Here is a 15,000-nt window from a genome sequence, read left to right on the forward strand (position 1 = left end):
TAAAGGTCCCTTAGCTAAAGGTATCTTGACGATCGTGTGAATGGGGTATTGATTAGGGTCCAATCACAGTGAAAGACCGCGTTCCTGAATGCTAGTAGGCGATCAACTGACATTTTCCGAAAGGTGACGATAGCCTTCAAACTCTTTCATTTTTTTTTTTTGCGTTTCGTGATTATATAAGGAAAGCAAAATTTGATTGTGATCGCTGATGACTGCACAAACCAGTGCTCGTGCAGTGTTTGAGAAGTAATAAAATAGCGAGCACTCAAACATGCGATTCCCGACAGGTGAGGGACATAAAAGTTCTCGTATCGCGGCCTATCAATTAAACAAAAAATAATAACTATTTTTCTTATTTGTCTCTCTTATTTATTCAGGAATGGTCGGAAGGTCTATGTCTTGTTTTGTCAAAATTTGAAGAAGAAAAAAAAAAAAGGAATCGACCCAAAAACTTCGCTTCAATTGGGATGAAAGCGTACGTTTGTCAGCTCGCCATTTTGTTACTTGTCAAACTCCTGTACTTTGACTCTGGAGTGATAATCTCTAAAGATGTAACATTATATTCATTGAGTGTGAAACTAATTCTTCTATTTGAGAATATTTTTAATTGTGAGCGCTAGTTTCTTAATGATTCTTGTCAAAGTTTGGTAAGTTCTTAGGGGTTACCTACTTTAGGTATTTCGATGACTTTAATATAACCTGCAAGTTAGAAATTTCTTTATTTTTATTCCATACAAATTCAATATTATGTGCACAACATGAAATCCGCTATATACGCATGAATGATCGAATGTTTATAAAATCTGCCAAATTAAAGACCAATTTTTTCAACCATGGTAGAGCTCTCCACTTGTAATGGAGAGGTCCCGGGTTCCATACCCGGACCAGGCGAATTTTTTCGGTCGCGCACCAGTCACCTAGCTGTGTTTGGAGATTTGTGTTTGTCCCCTATCCCTCTTGTTCCCCTCCAGGGATTATTTTCGTCATTCTTAACTTGTTTAACGTTTTACTATTAGCAAGGTATAGTTCTTGTTTATCAAAGTTATCAATAGAAAATATTGTATTTTGTTTGTATGACCGCAATTACAGCTTGAATCCTGTCAGTTACAAGTTTTACTACGTCCTTCCATAGATGCTGTTCTGACCAATCTTGTGGCAGGAATAGGGTTAATCAGATTTTAATGTTACATTATTTAACAAGTAAACCTGAACAAATTTAATTGAACGAAACGTGGAGTAAAACTTACTTTACTCGACAAGAAATCTCGTTAAAAAAAAATCATTTTACAAGATTTCCGGCCACAAAAACAAAAATATTTAAACATATATTTAAATTTTATAATTAACCATTATTATATGTTGATATATGTTGATATCAAGAATATTAAGAAAAATATTTAAATGGGTAACATATAAGGACTTGCCCAGCTTTGCCAAAAATCGTCAAAAATAGTTTGACATTATTGTTAAAGATTTTCTGAAAGAGAACAGTTGTTCCGAATCATTAAACGTGATAAAATTTATGTTGAAATTCTCACAGAACAGTGTTAGTACAGTAGCGAGAGAAGGGACAAAATAGCGAGAGCTCAAACATGCGATCCTCTAGAGGCGGAAGGATCGTCGGTTTTCGCCTCGATCAATAACCTTAATCTAAAACAAACTAAAACAAGCATTGTGAAGTTTTATTCTGCTATTTTACATTTCGAAAATGCTCCTCTAACACATAACTTCATGTTCAGAACAATAAATTCGACCCCAAACCCGTCCCTGAGTTGATATGAAAACACTTCTAACTTAAGCTATTTTTCCAGAGACCGCCGAGCATCATCATCATGAGCAAGGTTCTAGCCAGCGTAGTGACTGCTATGCTGAGCTCCGTGCGACGCAAAACATAACGTAAATTATACTCCGTGTTGAATTAATTTCACGCCAAGCTATCTCCGAACGCGTTTACAACAAACCGAAGAAAACATAAAATCTGAATCGGTCAACCAGAAACACTGGCATAACAGTAGCGACCTATTACTGCGATAGCAGTTAATGGGACACTTCGCAAGTTTCCCTCCTTTAACCGAGCTCCATATCGCCGCGGGCCATTTGCGGCAGTCCACCAAGAGACATGCGCATCGACGTCAAACCGCTGACGTCATGCCGCCCATCACGTGACCTGTTATTTGGCGTCAGTTGACACCATGGCGTGGCACTGTCATGTCAAGTACGTTCCACAGTGACGTTACTCGACTTAATGACGTAAGGTGACACCGTGAGTCACGTGATATGATGACGTCACTTGACAACATGACGGCACATGGAAATATAAACATGAGGCTGCTGATAATGGAAACAATAAAAACAGTGTTTTCACTAATTAAGCCAGAAATTTCCACGGGTGATAAAACCAATAAACCTAAGTGCGTGTTAAGCCCGCGAAATCACTGGAGTGAAATTAGGTGAAGCTTCACGCTTAAAACTTGAGTGCACGAGTTTAGAATGGCTTTTCAGTGACCACGAGGTGATGTTAGTTTGTGTCCAATAACATTGCTTTAGACGTTGAGACAGCTACACCAACGACAAGGAACGGTTCATGCATAAATATGCAGTTTGGTCAGTGCCTGGATTTCAAGCACGCGATTTTTGAAGTGGTCTTCAATTGCCAACAGGCAGTCATAGTTTGTGTCCAATAAAATTATCGAGGAGTTCACGAAATGCTCTCTGCTTAATACACCCTCGTTGGTTCCAAAACACTATGGAACTTTCGTCCGGTGTGTTACTCGATCTAATACGAAACGCCTACGCCGACTCTATGGTGCTCGCTCGCAGCTTTACCGTTCAATCAGTTCATCTGCTCTGAAATGACGCCTTACGGGCTTCTACCGTCACACCTCATCTCCCCAGTGATTCATCATGTGTGTTGCCTAAGTACCCTTACTTTTTTTCACCGTTTCGGCTTTCTGCTCCGTGGCGGTAAGAAGTATGCTGCCATAAAATAATAGAAGGTAATGCACCCCTCAGGGGAATACTTTCAATCAGTGCCTTTGGGGAATTTCAAGCCGTAGTAGACCTCGCACCGAGAAATGCGCAAACACGTTTTAGAAGCAGAGTTCCTCGCTGCCGTCTCGCGCACCATTGTCGCTAACCCTCGTAAAGGTAAGAAGTCATAGCCAACAAACCCACATGACCTCAGTGCTGCTCCGAGGATTTCAACCGGCCTTTCCAACGGCAAGGCGCAGAGTCCATGGAGAGCTCTCTGGTGTCGGGGTAGAGTGTTCAGAGAAAACCAACAGATCACGTCAGCGCACCCTCAAACCATGACTAATCTCGTGCGCACAAAACAAGTCACCAAAACCACCGCTGAAATTAGCCACAAGACAAAAACAAAGCCACTCAATATTTTTGAGATGAAACGAGCCATCAGTCTCCATGGCTGCAATATCGCTTCACAGTTTATATTTAAATGTGTGAACTTGGAAGGCACTGTAGCACGGAGCGCATTTATGGTGATGATACAGATTGCATATACGAAGGTGATGCGATTGAATTTATGTAATACAAATCTCCAGTGGACACGCATGCATCCACATACATTGTTGCGTCCACAATGCAACAAGAGACGCCAAACCAGGACAAACAAGTTAACCAAACCTGATACGTTCTTTCACCGTATTGATTTCTTCTTCTTGCGGGTCATTAGGGTTGCCTATCCCGGACCTCATCACTCACAGCAGGGTAAGAACGCGAGTGGTCCCATTCGCACCACCGAAGTCTTGGATCCATTCTATGCAGACTCACGTTTCGAGGAGGGAAGGTCGTTGCGACTCAGCACGTACTTCCAGCGGCGATACTTTCACGCTGCCCGCTTCTGCCCATTTCGGCGGTTTTCTTTTTAGCGATTCTGTTCGTTACGCTGGCAGGTGCACGCGCGGCTCGTTTCAGAAGCTGCTGGCGTTTACGAGGTTCCGTAGGTCGGCGTTGGCTAGCCACGTGACCGCTCTGGCACTGCCAATCGAAGAACGCCTGCGGTGCCGTAAAGATAGGAACCCCGTTGCAGTTTACAGCGCGTGACCGCCTAGCGAACGAGTTCGCAGGCGCAAAAAATGCCGTGCTGTTGGGGCGGCTTTCTCGCATGGAAACGGCCAGAGGGCGTAGACGGCGGAATAGCTTTGTTATAGTGCTGACACTCCTGAGCGGTGATATCTCCCTGGTTGGGAAAGTTATTGTTTTCCGGGGTTTCCGTTGACAACCTTGCCGCTGACCATGCTTTCAAATAAATCATGCCCGTGATTGTTTCGTTTTTTTAGAACGTACAATCTAACCTCATCTCATCTGAACGCTCATGTTCGGGTGGTCCAGAGCAAAGCCGGGTCTCGCTATTCACAGCCTGCACGCTTACTTGAAACCGCCGAGCTGGAACTACCAAAAGTGGCCATATGGTGAACTCATTCAGCCGTTTGACAACTGACCACAATGCGGGAACGTAATATGAGACACCCGCAATCAAGCGTCGCTCAGTTGTGATGGTAACTCGCAGTTTGAATTCGCATGTAACGCGGCCTGAAGGTTATTTCAACCACATTCCTTCTTCGTACTATTGACGTAAAACAGGTAATTTCTATAGAAATTACCTGTTTTACAATTAGGGCACTAGAATATTTTGTTTTGCATTGTTTTTTTGCGTGTGAGGCCAAGCTGTAGTCCAGAAGTAGTATATATTACAAACTTCAGAAGGAAAAAAAAAGTACTTGGCAGGGGTTTTGTACTCTCGTTTTTGTGTGCTTTGTTATGCAGCTCTACGGCTTATACAACTTCGGTTATTGTAGTAGGGGGCGCTCTTTAATCTTGGCCTCCAGTCTATCGTATCATACCGTTTTATCCTCGTGGCGTATCACTTCGAGCGTGTCATGCTGTTTATTCTTGGCTCGAAGTAAGAGGCTTGTCTTGAGTTCAGAGAGCCAAACATTTGAATAATGTGCCAAACACGGGTTTATTTTGTTTTACCTCACCCATTATTTGTACCAAGAGCAACGAAAAATGTTTCTCAAACTGAAATGTATATCCCGCTACGTCGCGAAAACCCGGCATCACGCGTACTCTTTTCTTAGCTTTTCGGAAGAATTTCCGCGAAAGATACCTATATTTGCTATAACCAGTAGGTTACACGAGCTACCACCTCATTATAAAACACGGAGCTATCGCACATCTAAACCTCGTCAAACTTGGCTAGGTACTTGTACGTACCCAGTAAAGAAGAACAGTTAACTTTTTCCTGCGGTTAAAGTTAACGGGGTTTTAGGCAAACGGGTCATGGAGCGCCCTTTTCGGAGCGTACGTTTTGTTCCCGGGATCGAATCTGCCACAGGTGGATTAGGAATTTTACTTTCTGTTACTTTCACACTGAAGACATGATATTCAAAGGAGGTGCAAAAGCTGGCGCGAAGACTGGAGAGTGATGAAAGGAAAGCACTACAACATATTTATATTTGAATTTCGGTTTTATTAATTTACTTATTTTCGGAAACTATTGGTCCGTGAGCCACTACGACGGAGGATACTCAATGACACAAATATACATTTCACGATATCTTCATAGACGCAGTTCTTGTTCAACAAAATCAATTCCAAAGGCGATATACAATGTTTGACTTAAACACCCGTGAAAAGGGTACGCCAAACGTATAAAAAAAGCTATAAATATTAAACAAAAAAAAAAAAGAAGGAAAATAAAAGTTTCACAAAGGCATGTCCCGGCGTGTAAAAATTTTAAAAATTTAGAAGTCGAAAAAAAAAAAGTAAACAAGGTACAGTTACGCCGTGCACGCGTTTACAAAACAATAAAATGCCACAATCACTCGATTCGTACACGGTTCTCAGCCACAATTCTGAACTTTTTTGCTTTGTCCGATTGCTGCAGCCAGTCACGCACAGAAACCTAGTGAATTAGGATTGACCACGATTTGTTATTCACTTCTTTAATTATTAAAAAATAAGCATATTGCCCTAATTAGAATCTTTCTTAACGTAATTGAACACCACCAAATCAATGTTTTTAGGATGTCCTGAGCTTACCACCCGCGTAACAGGCGCGAGGCTCGCAGTGCGAAAACCCGAAGAACAAGGTTATCATCCGCGATTTCGCCCCGCCATCCTTTCGTCGCGTGTAATTCACCTCGCGTAATCATTGCTTCACATCGTCAAGTTTCCCCTCCAACCCTCGCGCAGATAGAGCCGGTTAACCTCGCGCACACCGAGTTTCATCGTGGCTTATCAGGGAGAAGACTTGGAAGTCGTGTCAACTTGCGTTTACGGCTGCATCAAAACGAGACTAAGGCGTAGTATCTCTCAAAAGACACACCACGTTTTCAGCCCTTCCGCGACTCTAATCTGCGCCATCGCGTGAAGGGAGTGGATAGAGCGAGGAGCGTGTGTACGGAACTTGAACGGATGAATCCTCTTTGTGAACTAGCGCGCGCAAGTCGCATAAGAGGAGCTTGGTCCGTGCAGGAGAGGAGGAGACTTTATACCTCCGAGTTTTGGCACGTACGCATACCCTGCTACGAAAAGTATCGATGAAAATTCGGTGCTGCAGCGACTGACTTGCAGTCCTCGCGTCTATTTATACTCCGTTCACCCTTAAGCTGACACTAGAAGCTCCTCCTTTTTGCGCAATCTCGCTGACTTTCGCAGTGCTTTGGTTGCGCGTGCCTGCGCGTTCACACTTGCGTTAGCGAGGGCAGAATCCTCGCGCTGAAGGCGGAGATTTTAGTCTCAGGTTATGGGTGAACGGAGTATGGTCGGCGACACTACTTTCAAGAGGTTCGTGACCATTTAATAATAATGACTTTACAAGTATGGTGGGAGCTGAGGAAAAAAGCTGCGCAAGCAGCTTGACTGGTCCTCAGCCCCCCACAGGTACACAGCTTTGGGGAAGTCATACACAAGAATTTATATAATACAAAATACTTAACAAAAAATTAACGAAACAAAACAAAAAAGCAAAAAATCTGCTAGCTAATCAACAGCAGTAAGGACTGTTTAATTAGAAAGAAAATAATCCTTAAGCGCACACATATTGGAAGATTCGACATCAAAATTAGAGCCCATAAGAGTGTTCCGTAATGTTGGCAAGGTTATTTTAATCATTTGGAGGCCATAACCTGTTCGTGACGTTTCTACTGCCCAAACATCCGAGTGACGGGTGGAATATGTTGCAGCTTTTTTTCGAAGTTATGATAATGACAATAAAAAACTGTTTAACTCGCGACATTCCTGTTTATACTTCATGCTAAGTCTGAAAGCATAGTGATCAAATATCTTAACTACACGCAGCTCTCTGAAAAGTTGGTTAGTGTGAGAATCATAAGGCACGTTACACACAATTCGCAACACTCTTTTCTGCAATAGATATAGTTTCTGCAGATTGCTTTTTGTCGTCGTCCCCCAAACTAAATGGCAATAATTCAGATGAGATAAAAACAATGAGTTATACAAAAGCAACTTAACTCCTTTTGGAAGATCATGACGATGTCTATGCAGCATACCAGTGATACGAGAGACCTTAGAAATAATATAGTCAACGTGTTCAGTCCAAGACATGTGCCTAGAGAAAAACACCCCCAAAGTCTTAAACGTGCTTACCACTTCGATAGGCGAAGAGTCTAGAAAAATATCACTCGTAAGTTCAGGGTTCTTATTTTTGGGGCAAAATAAGGTCGCCTTAGTTTTCTTCTTATTAAGTATGAGATTATTTGATTTAGCCGATGTGTCTAGAGCTTGTATGGTGTCATCAGCTACGTGCGAAATTTCATTATAATTTTTTCCTGAAAAAAAGAGACTGGTGTCATCCGCGTAAATGATAAACTTCTCTTGCTGCGTAATGTTAACGGTGTCTTTAATATATATATTAAAGAGCAATGGCCCAAGTATGCTTCTTGTGGTACCCCAGACTTAATTGGCTTGATATCAGAAACGTGACCTTGAATACTAACATACTGACGCCGTTTTTCTAAATACGACTTAATGAGAAGCGCTGCATGTCCCCTAATACCATAAAACTAATTTTTGAATGAGCAACTCATGGTTAATGTAATCAAACGCTTTTGTAAAATCGATGAATATGCCCAGTACTATATTCTTATCTTCAAAGTTGCGCAGTATAAATTCTTTTTGGTCAAGCAATGCTAGTTCCGTAGAACGTTTCTTTCTAAATCCTAACTGAGATTCTGTAATGACGTTATGCTTTTCCAAAAACACAGTAAAACGATTATGTATAATCTTTTCTAAGCCTTTCGAAAATGCTGGGAGAAGTGGCACAGGTCTGTAGTTGTTTATGTCATTTCTATCGCCTTTCTTATAAAGCACTATCACCTTGGCTATCTACATCTTTTGGGAGAATATGGCCGTTTCTAAACAGAGATTAAAAATGTACGCCAGGTAACGGCTGATAATGTCCAAAACGTATAGTACTGGGCGTATCTGTATACCATCGGCGTCGCAACTGTGACTAACGTTTACGTTACGAAACACTGACACCACTTCATCTTCAGTGACTGGATTAAAATAGAAAGTTTCCAGAATTCTTCGGTTCATATAACTGCAAGCATTAGTTGTATTGGAGTCCCCCCCTAGATTTACAAAAAAAGTCGTTAAATACATCAGCGAGAAAACGACCAGTCAATTCAACGTTATTTTGTGTTATAGATTCAATGCTGTTTTGCGTGTCGTTGCGATTTAAAACATAATTCAACTTCCTCCACATCACGTCAGTGCGGCCGGGAATTGAGCTGAACAAATTGTGGTAGTAGACGGTTTTGCATTTTTTTATAGTTACTTGTTCAAATTATTCCTGAACGCCTTAAAAATTTTAAGCTTGTCTGGGTCTTTTGTTTTAATGAAAGCTTGATATAGCTTGTTTTTTATTTGTACCTTTGCAATTAATTCTGCCGTTATCCATGGTTTCCGGGCTTTTTTTAGTCTCCTTACTCTTCGATTGGGAAAGTGGTTCACGTAAATAGTTTTGAAAATATGGAGAAATTCCTCGTAAGCTTCATTCGCGTCAGTTTTGTCTAAAAACCCCGCCCAGTTTGCATGCCTCAAGTTATCTTTGGAGTAGTCAAGACGGTCAGTGGTAATACTTTGTACAAAAGTGTGCACTTTAGGGCCTTTGCGTTTACCGATATCATTACCTATACATAGAAAAGTTGCGAAGTGATCACTGATATCGCAAGCTATTACACCGGATGTCACGATTTGCCGGTCAAAATTAGTGATGAATAGATCAAGCAATGTTTCTGATGTGCTAGTATTACGTGTCGCTTGATTTATTAAATTCATGCAACCGTTTATCTGGAAAAGAGTAGTAATATGTCTTTTTGAACTATTACCGCTTAACATGTCAACATTGAAATCCCCACCCCAAATCATGTTGTACTGGCTGGTTATCTTCAATAAACACAAAGAAGCCATCCAAAAATTCACAAAACTTCAAAATATTGCCCTTGGGGGGAGGGGGGGGGGGCGATAGAACACTGACACAAACATCTTGGTTTGTTCTTATCGAGAGTACTTCATAGTCATCGGTCGAGAGATAGAATTCCGACAAAAGTTCGTAGCTCATATCATTTTTTATTAACATTGAAACACCACCGCCACGCTGAGATAGCCGACTTACACAATGAGTATTATATTCGGGAAGTTCGAAAACGTCACTGTCGCATCTGTACCAGGTCTCTGATAACATAATAACGTCGAACGGGCCGTCAAGTACATGGAAAAAGAGTCCTAAATCTGCGGATTTGTTTCTGGCAGATTTTGTATTTAAATGAAAACATTTAGTTGAGGGGGCATTTCCTGTGCCCAAACAAACTTTCAGTTCTTCCGGTAGAATTATGTTTGCATTAGCCATCTCACAGGAGCTACCTACAATAATACGTTAGGCAAGAAACGAGATGCGTTTAACCGATTTTTTGAAGGTCATCGACGTTCTTTACAACGATTGCACGGTCACCGTCTTTTGCGCGAACAAAGACCTTTCCGTTTTTGTGCCATGCGTATTGAAATCTTTTCGCAGTCGCCCACTCCTTTGCAGCACGTAGGAGAACCCTATTCAGCCGAGTCATGTTTTCTTAAATGTAGATCTCCTCACGATTTTTTCTTAGTTCCTTCTTTCTTTCGAGCCAATGATCACGGGTTTGCTGTTTTGCAAACCGGACGATGATAGCTGGAGCCTTCCCGGGTTTTAGAGGAAGCCGGTGTGCAGACACCACCTCTGGCTCTGAGAGTTCTGGTACACCTATCCTGGATCCAACTTCGTTCACCTTCCCAAGCAAGTTTTCGTTATTGGTTTGCGGAATGCCGTGAAATTCCAGGTTCAGGCGCCTGCTCCTCCATTCAAGTTCGTTCAATTCTTCTTTCAGCTGTAGAACATCATCTTCGCATTTTCTCGCCTCAAGATTCGTCACCCGTGCTTTTAAGTCTTTGATGTCTGCGCTTTGGGCGGCTAGTTGGGTCATGACCTCGTCATATTGGTCAGACATCAACTGCACGGAGTGTTCTATGCCTTCAACTGTTCCTTTCAGGCTCGTGAGAATTTCAAGTTTCTGGCTGATCGCAACGAACATACTGGCAATATCCGCCTCCGATGGTATGGTCCCCTTGACCAACTGACTCCTCTGTTTGCCTTTTTGACAAGTCGGACATTTCCACTCCTCCCGAGCACTTTCGCCTCTCTTTCTAAAAGTAGCTTCAGATACCCCACTACACGCCCCAAAATGAAAACTATAAGAACATTCACAGCACGTTGCGACTGTTCCATTATGTGGAAGGGGTTTGCCACATGGCAAACATTCGTCATTTGCGTTTTTCATGCTCTATACACTCTATGGCTGTATGGCAGCAGCAGCGGAAAGAAAATAAATGACAAAAAATGTGTGAAAACCAACCTGAAAGTACAGGACGTAGTTTTTAGGTTGCGTGCTCAGTGCCGCCGCTGCTGCCTGTGCGGGGGCCGGTGGGAGACAGCCGATTATGTAGCGTCGGGATCCGAAGGCCACCTCGCGGACGATTGAAGCGTTGCTGCTCTGGATGATGACTTTGCAGGTGGTTGCGTCCCCCGCTTGAGCCTCGATGACCGTTATCTGGTACGTTTTCCTCGATGATCAGTACAGGCGTTGTATCCGCTGGTAGATGACTTGCACGGTGCTTGTTGCAAGGCCTGGCTCCCGGATGGTCGAAAATCCGGCACGTGTTTTTCTGAAAGTACAGGACGTAGTTTTTAGGTTGCGTGCTCAGTGCCGCCGCTGCTGCCTGTCCCCGAGGGGACAATCTGCAGTTGCCAGTTCACCTGAACGGTCAGTTCACCTGAACGGTCAGCGTGCCAGTTCACCCGAACGGTCAGCGAACGCTCTCTTAATTACTCTCCACGTGTTCCGAGCCCATCTACTGCTTTTGCCCGGTAGGCGTTAATGCTCGTTTTGAGAGGTGACATCCTTCAGAACCCCTGAATTCACCAAAAACGCAAAAAAAAGTGCCCTAGCGAACGAGATATACGGGTCCCGTCGAATACCATCCTCCTTTCTCTCCTTCCAGGCAGGAAGCAAGCAGATCAGGGGAGCAGCCCGCGCATTCCTGCCGCGGAAGAGGAGGCACTCTGCGCAGTGTATACGTATCGCAGTCTCCCACGCGTGTCGTAAGTGCTGCCCAAGGGAGAAAAGAATGGCACAAATTGATGTTCTGTAACCAAGTGACCGTCTTTTTTTGCGGTCTCTTTCCTCACTCCCGATCTTTTTTTCTTTATCGAGAATTCTGCTCCTTGCAATGTTACATATATACATATATATAACTTCGGACCCAACAATGTGTTCGACGAGTTTAGAGCCCCTGACGACTATAAACCTTGACAAACATATCTACAATGGTTGTTACATTTTTTTTTTGGCTCTTCGGAAGAATTACAAATTGCATGTTACTTTATTTCTTGTTATTTTTATTTTACACCCGATATTTGTTTTGGAGGCGTGCGCGAGATTGGAAAAGAACGGCGTAGGGTGACCTGCGTTCCTATACTTGACATCAGCGCAAATCCATACACAGCTGACGCTGCGAGGTAATAGAAACAATCAAACGGCGTCAAAAGCGCAAGTCACTAGGCCTTCCCTGTACATATTGGACGCAGGAATGATAAAACACGTAGAGAGACGTGACGCAGATAATGATGTTGCGTTCTTGACATCGTCTGATCGGCCTCATCTGCTCGTAGCATCGGCTGCATGTGAACTTGAGATGAAAAGAAACATATATCAAAGCTTCGGTCCACGACGTTCCGTGCTCGCAATTTTATGCTAACGAGAATTCAGTCGTGTCTCGCGAGATTACACGACCGGTTCCACGAGTCTCCGAGGGCTAGAGGCGTCGGAGGAGTTTAATCGATGGTGTGGGCGCGATACGGTCGCACCCGCTTAGTCGCAGCCAAGTTTAAAAGAAGGCGGTGCAGACATCTTAAACATAATTCCACTCAAAACAAAAGTAAGAAATAAAATAAGGGATTTAGATCAAAAACTCGATAGAGGGTTTGTGTAAAGAAAACAGGTAGGAACGGAAGACGTGTTGGCGCCTTGAACCGACTTGGCGCATCTGACACGGAATCTCTAGCGAAAGAAATATCCTAGCTTCTAATCTTCCCAACATGACTCAAGGTGTTCTGATTTAGGCTCCGATGTGTGGATGCGTTGAAAATAGTCACAAATTTATTCCTGTTTATCCGCTCCGTTTGTTGGTTTTGGTTCCGCGCTGGGTCATCGCTCTTACATAAGCTTAGGTGCGGATAGCACATTGAGGGGTTGTTCAGTCGTGTGTCGTGCTTTTGATTACTACAGACGAACTTTCCCTTGCTCGCGCGCTCTTTTCTAAGAGGTTTTTGCTGTTTTCTTTTTGGTGCACTGCTCGAGTGCCTGTCTGAGTGGGAACAGGTTTTAATACGTGGGTTGTTACACTGAAATGCGAAAATATGCGGAGAATGGAAGAGATAAAAGACGACGATGGGGGAACGAAGAGACTACAAAGAGCTTTGGCTGACAGAAAGTCTATGGGAAAGCAATATATCACCAGGTAACTAGAGAACGACCGTTGTCTCTAAACCTGAGACAATCTCAAGGGTTCACAGGAAGTCACGCAGAAAATACACTTTCAGATTATCAAGATCAAGAAAAAAGGAAAGTGAGGCAAATGAGATTGAAAGTTGTTAGCACCTCCGCTAGTTACAATCTTAAAATCAAGCGTCGCCTACAACCTACCCCGAGCTCCACTCCCCCCCCCCCCCCCCCCCCAAAAAAAAAAAAAAATAATAATTAAAAAGTTTGTAAACGTAGATAGTTTTCTTCTTTGAGGGGGGGGGGGAGGGAATAATTTTTACCAGGGTGCGGAGGCACATTAAAACCCACTGAGACGCTACTTCAGCGCGTTCTAGAGGGCTAGAAACGCCTCCAGTTAGGTGGCATTGCGGTTTCAATGATATATACACGAACTCAACTCTGTTACGTCACGGCGCGGTGGTGGTGTGTCAAGCAAACTTCCGGTCTGGGTCCGTTTGCGGAGGTTACCATGGAGAACGTGCACTCATGCATTGTTTTGAAAGAAACCAGACGAAAACCTGCCTTCTCGCCAAAACGCCGCGACTGGGGTTGTACACAAAGAGTCGAGAAAGGTTTGAAAGTCAGTATTCATGTGCTCGGTTCTTCCGAGAACGTGGATATGTGCCATGAAAAGGGAAAACCAGACGCCTTCGGACGGCGATTGCTTGGGCGGGAAGCACTTTGGTTTGAATTCACGTATATTGTGCTCATCAGATTTATTTATTTATTTTTTTTTTGTTCGGACATGAACGCGGGAAACCCGTCAAGTTGTACGAACCACCTGTGAACTACGTTCAGCGCGTCTTCAAGTTCAAACGGCCGTCTGAACGTTCGAACTGTCGTCTGCTCTTTCAGACGACAAGCTGTAAGTGCAGGCCTCAAAAGACTTTTAAGTTTGAAGGCTGGTTGGGGTAACCAGGCTCGGTGTAAGCCGTAGACACAGGGAGATGTTGATCATTGTTACCGGTGGCCATACCCAACTTGTTATTCCTGATCCACTTGGTCCGATCCTGTTTGAGATTTTCAGTATCGACGTTGCCCATCTCAGCCACGGCTCACGCTTTTGCAGCCCGAGCGACGCCGCGACTGAAACTTACGTGCGGAATCTCATCATGCGAATCAGGCTTTAGCGCCCATTTTGCGGCGTCCACGCGGAATGAACCGCCGCATGTCAAAATAGGGAATTGTAGTAGACCGTTCGCAGCCCGCTAAGCACCCGGATAGCGCTCCGTAATCCGTGACAAGACCTTGAACTATGCAGACAAGGCTGGCGGCGCGCATGCGCAGCTGCTACGTATTCTTTACGAATACCGTTGCGGAGGAGAAAAACGATCTACTACAACTCCCTATTATTCACTCGAAGTTTTGCGGTGTAACAAGCCTCGTAATTTCGTTGAGGCCGTGCAAGTAGTCAGACATTGCCAGAAGGACCTAGAATCAACAATAGATCAATGCTATATTACCCAAGCATAAAGGAAAATGCAGGAATCGGTGTTCGACGCGCCTAATGTGCACGCCTTCTCCGTATAAGAGATTTGAAGTAAATTACCAAAATAAAGCGTTGACGAAAGCGATTGCAAGATGCTATTAGTTTTAGGCATTTGCTTTAGAAAAGTTACTACTGCTGACGCCAGCACATGCGGCGCGTGGAACACCAATCCCTGCATTCTCCTTGATGCTTGAGTAATAAGCAATAAGTCTATTGCAACGCGATAAAGAGCACGCGAACTCATACCGACGCCGACAACATTGAATTTCAATGGTGTTTATGGGCGACGGCGAGCTTCTTGCCCACACTCCATCGCGCATGCGCGGCGCCGGCGGTGTCCGCTAGGGTCGCTTCGGTTTGTTTGTAAACACGAGTTGGTCTGTAGCCTCC

The sequence above is a fragment of the Ixodes scapularis genome, unplaced genomic scaffold (genome assembly GCF_016920785.2).
Source record: "Ixodes scapularis isolate PalLabHiFi unplaced genomic scaffold, ASM1692078v2 PGA_scaffold2__306_contigs__length_199485367, whole genome shotgun sequence".
Lineage (NCBI taxonomy): Eukaryota > Metazoa > Arthropoda > Arachnida > Ixodida > Ixodidae > Ixodes > Ixodes scapularis.